Below are 8,001 nucleotides of genomic sequence, written 5' to 3'. Positions count from 1 at the left end.
CTTTGGTTCTTTAAAGTTTCTTATGTTTTACTTAGATGCTTCCTTGTGTTAAACCTACCTTGCAAGAGGGTGGGGTTTCTGGCTTTTGCCTGAAGAAACTTGTTCCCCATCTGCCTTCCATGCACCACCAGCAAGGGCAGTGCCTTGCTCTGGCTTAGAGTGTATCAGCTCATTGAAGCAAAGAAAGGAAGTTGCCTGAGCTTGCTTCTTCAAACTGATCTTTTCATTGAGTACCTCACTTGAAGATATTATAGCTACTAAGAGAACAATCCTGCTTTTAGAGCCAAAGAGCTGGCAGCATGGTTGGACCCTTCATATTCTGCATTTATTTGGTTTAAGCAGTGCTGATCTGCACCAAGGCTGCACAACTGCAGAAGACAAGTCTAGGGTCCTTGCACAGTCACATCAGAATCAAGTACCAGGTCTGCCAACAACACTGTTCATACCTGAATCAGAAGAATGCTTGGCTCTTAAGACGCACAAGTTTAGCAAAAAGCTTTGTAGGTTGTAGTTTTGTTTTTAGACAGCACAACTAGCCCACAAAGAGCACCAATATTCCAAACACAAAGCCATGCAGGAAAAGCGGGATGATGTGTGTTATGACCTATGAAAAAGACCTCTCATTGCTGATGAGAGGTTATTTCAGGTACTGGCTCTGCTAATTCGTGTTCTTAAAGGGTAGATACACATGACCTAAAGAGACCCTGTCAAGCATCAGTCTGCTAGATCAGAAAAGGGAAAGGCCACTACTCCAACTAACTGTGACCAGGGGTAGTTCCACTCAAGTACCTTGTGTTCTCTCAGCAGGAGCAACGATGTTGAACTATGGCACAGAAACAAATACTTGGAATAAACAAATAGTGTCTCTCTAAAAGACAGGAACATCATTAAAACAGAAAGGGCTACACAATGTTTTACTTGTATTTACTAAAACATTCTCTCCAGAACATCATCCATCTGAACTTAAATAATCAGTAGCAGACGCTGGAGGTTACTCAACAAGCCTAAGAGGAGGGTAAAAGTCAGCTTTCAACCTAGTCTGATGTCAGTTGCTTGAAATCTGTGTGACTCCTAACTAATAAATCAAGCTAGACAATACCCTCAGCCTTTTTAAACACGATTCAGTTCCTTCCTGCTAGATTTTTTCAAATGTCAGCCAATTTAGCCAAGTCAAACAGAACTGTACTGTGCCTCCAGACTCTCCTTCCCACAAGCATCATGATCCTGGGTAGGAGATGCTCTTAATACCTTCTTATTCCCTTCAGTTGTTGGGGTAAAACTCACTGTCACCTACTATCAAGTGCCCATGCTCTACTCTTTCTTCTGACCCACCCTGCTAGTGGATGGATCATACCAGTGTTACAAGTCACAGCCACAAATATGCTCAATTAGGAAAAAAAGCACCCAGGTACAACCCTTCCAGGTTTTAAAGAAGTTATTATAGTAAAACTACTGGGGAGAAATTCAGTTCATGTATCATGTCTGCAACCATAACATGACAGTATTCAAATTTTTTTTCTTTATTCTCTCTTCCTTGCCTTCCTCTGCATATAGCTTTTTTACAGTTCACATGAAAAAGCAGCAAGACATTCAAGGAATGAAAACCTGTACATGGCAGGTGCAGGACAGGTAGCGTACTGGGAAAGTTACTAAGATGCAAGTATAAAAAGTTGACCTTACAGAGAAGAGATGTGTGCGTGTCCTGGTTTCAGCTGGGATAGAGTTAACTGTCTTCCTAGTAGCTGGTACAGTGCTATGTTTTGAGTTCAGAGCGAAGAATGTTGATAACACTGATGTTTTCAGTTGTTGCTCAGTAGTGTTTAGACTAATGTCAAGGATTTTTCAGCTTCTCATGCCCAGCCAGTGAGAAAGCTGGAGGGGCACAAGAAGTTGGCACAGGACACAGCCAGGGCACCTGACCCAAACTGGCCAACGGTGTATTCCATACCATGTGACGTCCCATCCAGTACAGAAACGGGGAAGTGGGGGGCAGGGATTCGCCGCTCGGGGGACTGGCTGGGTGTCGGTCGGCGGGTGGTGAGCAATTGCACTGCGTATCATTTGTACATTCCAATCCTTTCATTATTGCTGTTGTCATTTTATTAGTGTTATCATTATCATTATTAGTTTCTTCTTTTCTGTTCTATTAAACCGTTCTTATCTCAACCCACGGGTTTTGCTTCTTCTCCCGATTTTCTCCCCCATCCCACTGGGTGGGGGGGAGTGAGTGAGCGGCTGCGTGGTGTTTAGTTGCTGGCTGGGGTTAAACCACGACAGTGCGTTCTTTGAAATTAAATATATTCACTATTATGCTGGAAAACACGTGTTAACACCTGTTGTTAGCCAGACTTTTGATCTGTGAATAGTTAAAGAACAACTTAAAGCCCAGAAGTATGTCAAACACCATTAGATTAGCAGAAGGTGCTATTAAACCCCTCTTCTGCCAGAAAAACAGCCAGAGAAAATAGCAGCTTGCCCAGGGCAACATGCCATATCAAACACCACAGCCGTGGAGACAGATGAAGGATCTAAGGGACTGTATGACTCCAGTAGGCACAGCAACAGAGTAGGGAAGCAGAGAACTTGCTGGGCCAAACCTAGTGGAGATAGGCTTTCAAGTCATGAGGAAGAAAACTGCTTCTTTCAATGTTCAGGAATTTATGGGCAGTGGGGGAGGAAAGCAGAGGAAAATAAGCCATTTTCATCCTCCCAATGCAACTGTTCTGCAATTTTTGTAGTAGTGTTGTCCTCACTAATTACAAAAATGGTTATCACTAACAGAAAAAAAATATTAGTGACATAATATGCACAATAATACATATGATATACAGTAAAACCATGTCTACTTATAGTTTATTATCAGTTTTAACTGATTTGACCTAGAATGTGATTTCAAGCTATACAGTTTCTTCAATAAATAAATTGAAAACAAGCAAGGCAAGCTCTGCAGTGAAAAATAATGCCCTATACATTGATATATATGGAAGAAAGGCAAGTTCTTAACGTTCACAAAACATTCTTCAGGTCTATAAAACTTTACATCTAACACAGTTAAATTGCTTCTTGGTATCATTCACTGTTATTACTTATACTTTGTTATGACTGCTTTTTCTTACTGAAAGAAACCCTCCGTGTTTTTTACTAACAGTAAAATCGAGTTCTACCATTTCAACCATATCCATGTGTCTATCAATAAAATACTAAAATCATAATGAAACCTGACCTCATGGTCTGCACTGTTTGCTAAATATATCAAAATAGGAAGAATTGTTGCTAGAGTAGTTTGACTTCACTAAACTAAAGTTAGTATGAAAGAAAATTAGTATTCTTTTTCTAGGACCTAATCTAGTTGTCTTCAGCAGAGATTTATCCTCAATCAGGTATACTCAAGTGTTGCAATCAACCAGGCCACAGATGTTCTTCCTTGTGCACTGATGTATTTTCACTTAAGGAAGAATCTACAACAGGTAATTTTCAAACAGGCTAGTAAAAAAGTTCAAGCTTTTTAACTACAATTAAAGGAGGTAAAAGTAAAAATAACTCTCTTACCCTTAACTTCCCCCAGGCAGATACCTGCTTCCCTGTCAGTTCATAACTGAGAGACTGTACACTTTCATTTTACACTCTGGGAAAAATGGAGATGAAATCCCCTATCTCTAACCTATGCAAGAGGAAAGAATAAAAACAAACAAACACACACCCAGGTAAGAGGAAAACCTGAACACCTGCCACAGTATTATTCCTTACAATCCATTTCCAAACCATGAACATTTGTATGCCCTTTCAAGCTATGGGAGTCATTGGATTCATACAAATTCATTGGAGGTTCAGTCAAAGCACCGGTTAAGACTGAAGAATTCTGTATCCAAAGGCCAGATCTTCTGTTTTGCTGAGAGAAAAGAAATGCATTGAAAAATAAGTCAAAACCTATGCTGCATGATGCCCCACATGTGAGGCAGTCAAAAAGCAAGCCAAATTCACAACTGGCAGCATTAGTGAGGTCCTTGGCAAACATCTTGCAGCTCTGAAGGACACCTGACTTTATGAGCCCTTAAATCAAAACACTAACTAGTAGGAGTTTTCTACAGATTTGTCTTGCAACTGATTGCTGAGATGAGCTTCAGCTTAAGTACATTAAGACATACCCAGTCACCAAGCATTTCTGTGTATGGATTTTCCTCTATTTAACAAGGAGTCCATCTTATGCCTCAGTCTTTATCTGCTCTATAATTTATCTCAAAAATATACCTGTTATCCACAAACAACATTCTTCTGAAATACACCTTTACTGTGGGCCTGCTCCAGAGAGAGAATCAGTTTACTTGAGATCTTTGATTCCCTAAAAAGCAGCACTGCAGGACTCTGATGCAACATCTGTCCTGCAGTCTCTACAATGGCCTTGCAAACACTACAAGCTGCAACACACTGAAGGAAAGTCAAATGGCGAGGCCCTAACTGCCTCAGGTGAGCTTAGACTTTTTAGGAAGCCACTGCTAGAATGAAGCATTGGTGCTTTACACGTCTATCAGCTAACCAAAATAGCCATGTTGAAAGCACATTCATTAACACTACATGTCATTAGATTTCCACATTTCCCTTTAAAGACATTTTCTATTAAAATTGGATGGATGACTAAAACTATATGATCCATGTCACACTCAACAGTTTTTATTTACAGTCTTTATTTTCATTGCCTTGCTGGTGCTTTTTGCGAATGCGTAAGTACACTTGGGACTCTCAGAAATCAGCACAGAGTTGTGCTGCTTATTCTTCTGCACCAGTGTGTGGGAAACTTGCTCTTTGACACTGGCACGTTCCAAGTCTGTCAAGGTCTACTGAACACCACAGGACACCCTACAGACACTTGACCTCATAGGGGCCACCCTGACACTTAGCTATTCTGTCTGCTGGTCATGCTGTACAAACTGGTAATTCACTGCCATCTCCTGGCAAACTACTATTCAAGAGTATCCGTACAGACTGAAATAAAGCATTGACACAGATGGTACCTAAAATCAGCCTGATTAGAGAGAAATCACACTTAAAACTACAAGAGCACTTAATATAAAAGTGGCGGCAAAAGAAGCATCCAAAAGTCCTGCAAGGAACCCACAGACTCTCCATCCCTTTCCTTCCCTCCCAAAATTAACCGACATTTCTAGAGAACTTCAGGCTTGCGCCTGAAAAGAGCTTCCAGTTTACGCAGGAATCTCATGAGAACAGCAGTTCATGAGAGGGTTATGTCCACACCGTAACACACAATAGGAGAAATAGTATCCAATTAACATCCAATCTTAAAGCTTTTCTGTTAGAAAAAAATAACATAAGACTTAAGAAAACCCTGAAACCACAGTTAGCTTATAGCAACTTTTTTTAGACATCCTACTCATTTGCTTACAGCAAAACAGTGTTTTTCTGCTACTTTAGGGGAAGCCAGCACCTGAAAAATTCACATGAACTCTTATACTGAATCTGATGTGCTTTCTCCAAAAGGAAATTCAATATTCTCCAGATTACTTCCAGAAAAACAAAGTGACTGAAAAAAATTCTAAGCAAAACTGCCTTAATAATATAGGATGATTGTGAGTACACACAAACTTGCCTAAGCTGGTTTATTTTAGGCAGAGAGGATGAAACTCAGTAAAGGACTTCTGATTAAATTACCTTACAAAATGAAGCCAGTAGCCATCCAGGTGGCATTTAAGCATTGCTGTAAAGCCATCTTCACACTGTTTGCCTTTTGCAACTTGGTACTGGATCAATTCATATGATCAAAATGAATACTGAGTCTCATGATAATACAAGCACATACATTCCTCCTCTAATTTGTTCGTACCTTTACGGATCACTGTGTAGATGTTTCTGCTTGTTGTGTTCTACGGTGGGGTCTCAAACCCTCTTCCTCACGTCACTCTCCCATTCTTTTGCCCTGGGACTGCCAAATCAAGCTGATGTAAGAAACCTTTTCACTCTTCCCAAGCAAAGGGCTACTTTTGAACTATTCCATTTACACAGCTATGAATCAGGATACTGGTCCCAAGTGCAACTTTTATTTTTATTCCTGCCTGCAAAATTTACACCCGACATTCAGTTTTGAAATCCACCCCAAGTTCTGAAGCTTTTGAAGGACCTTTGATTTCTCCATAGCTTTAAGCAATACAGGAACATTAGTGCAGTTATAAGAAGTCAAAGCTTAATGCTGACACAAACACTGTTTAGTCCTCTCCTTTTCTCAAGCCACTGTAACAGAGACTTAAAGGTGCTGTACAGATTAAAAACTTACTATTCCAAAGTGCCATCATTATAGAACAACTGGATCAATCAATGCCAGTAACAGCTACCACTTGACTGATTAGACTTCCTAGGCCGATTTATCTAGCAGCCTTGACCAAAATACCGATTTTTCTCCATTTCTTCAAGGCATTAAGGAACTGCATTTTGAAGAATGCGATTCAGCACATACTGTCCTCGAGTTTGTCCATCTTATCTGAGTACAAAGACTAATCAGTCCCAGTTCTTCCAAGGCATGCACTAATAAAATACCCTGTGAGCACCTTAGGGCAGGTGATGACCAAGTGGAAACACCTTTTGCCACCACTGCCATTCCTCTTCATCTAGCACTTTGAAAGGATTAGCTTTCTTTAAACATTTTAAAGCCTCAATTTTCCCATTTCTGTTAACTATTGCTTCTTTTGCTTTTTTCTTACTGTGGAATTAGCAGAGGGAAAGGATCTCCGTCTGCCATTAAAATGACATTACTGCTGACAAGCTATGTTGTTAGGATGCGTTTAGTATTTGGCTTTGCTGATTGACAATTTGTGGCCACTGAGGGTTGGAATGTCAAATTGCACTACCTCAATTAAACAGTGAACCTCTTCAAAAAGAAGGTAACTAAAATCAAGTGCAAGTTCAGCTGAGGTCCTGGCATTCCATTTCACTAAGAATTTATTCACTCCACATCTCAAATCTGTACCTGGGCTCCTCTTCCAACCTTTTCAAGAAAAACAACCTCCAGAAATAAGAGGTATTTAAGTTCAGTTTGTCTTGTATTTAAAGCAGGACCTACTGCTACCAGCAGACCACAAATAGACACAGCTAGAAAAGTCTATAGTCAGTGCTACCTTTTAAAAAATGGTCTGAGTCCAAAAGATACACAGCTACAGAATTTGTCCCCTTCCATTTCGACAGCAGGAGAACCAGATATGGTAATATGAAATGTAAGATCAAATGAGCAGTAGAACAGGCGTGAGGAGTAAGCACTTAAATCTTTTGCCAGCTTTAAAACCACTGGCTACATTTACCCCACCCCTCAGACTCTCCTCCCCTTACCTGAACTTGCTCACAAACTGGTGGTATAATGCAGGAACTTGTCGATAGTAGGCTGGCAATGGTGGTTTTCAAAGTCAAATCTGTTGCTATTCTCAAAGCCTGTAACTTCTTCACTGAAAATCCATAAGGAGAACTCTGGAATCAACTAAGCATGATGTTTTAAGAACAAGATGTGCCAATTATACTTTAAAAGCTTAAATAACTTACAGAAGCTGCTCAATGCAAGTATTTATTCACATGCAATATGGAATTAACTAGTTACAAAGCAAGATCTTTCACGCTGCTAAGCGTTGCTACTTACACTCAGGAGTGTATTGAATGCTACTGATTTGAGGCCTACGTGAAAATTTTTCAGATCTCTCTCCGTAGTCAGATGCAATATAACTAGGGGCAATACAAGTTTCAGTTACCAGTTAATCCTCTAATCAATATTTAATATAAAAAGTTTAGTCTCAAATGTATGTTCAAAGATGAAGTACTGACACCATCAAAGAATCTCTTTACCTTGCAATTCAATAAGATGGGTACCATTTTATGACATAGGAAAGCAAACTTCTGCGCAAGCCTAACACCATCATGTATACTGTTTAAGAAAAAATGTAAGGTCAATTAGAACTAGACTGAACTGATTTTATTTCCTTCCAAAAAGAATAGACACTAATTTAACTGTAT

The sequence above is a fragment of the Harpia harpyja genome, chromosome 3 (assembly GCF_026419915.1).
Source record: "Harpia harpyja isolate bHarHar1 chromosome 3, bHarHar1 primary haplotype, whole genome shotgun sequence".
Classification (NCBI taxonomy): Eukaryota; Metazoa; Chordata; class Aves; order Accipitriformes; family Accipitridae; genus Harpia; species Harpia harpyja.
This window is presented reverse-complemented; position numbering follows the sequence as displayed.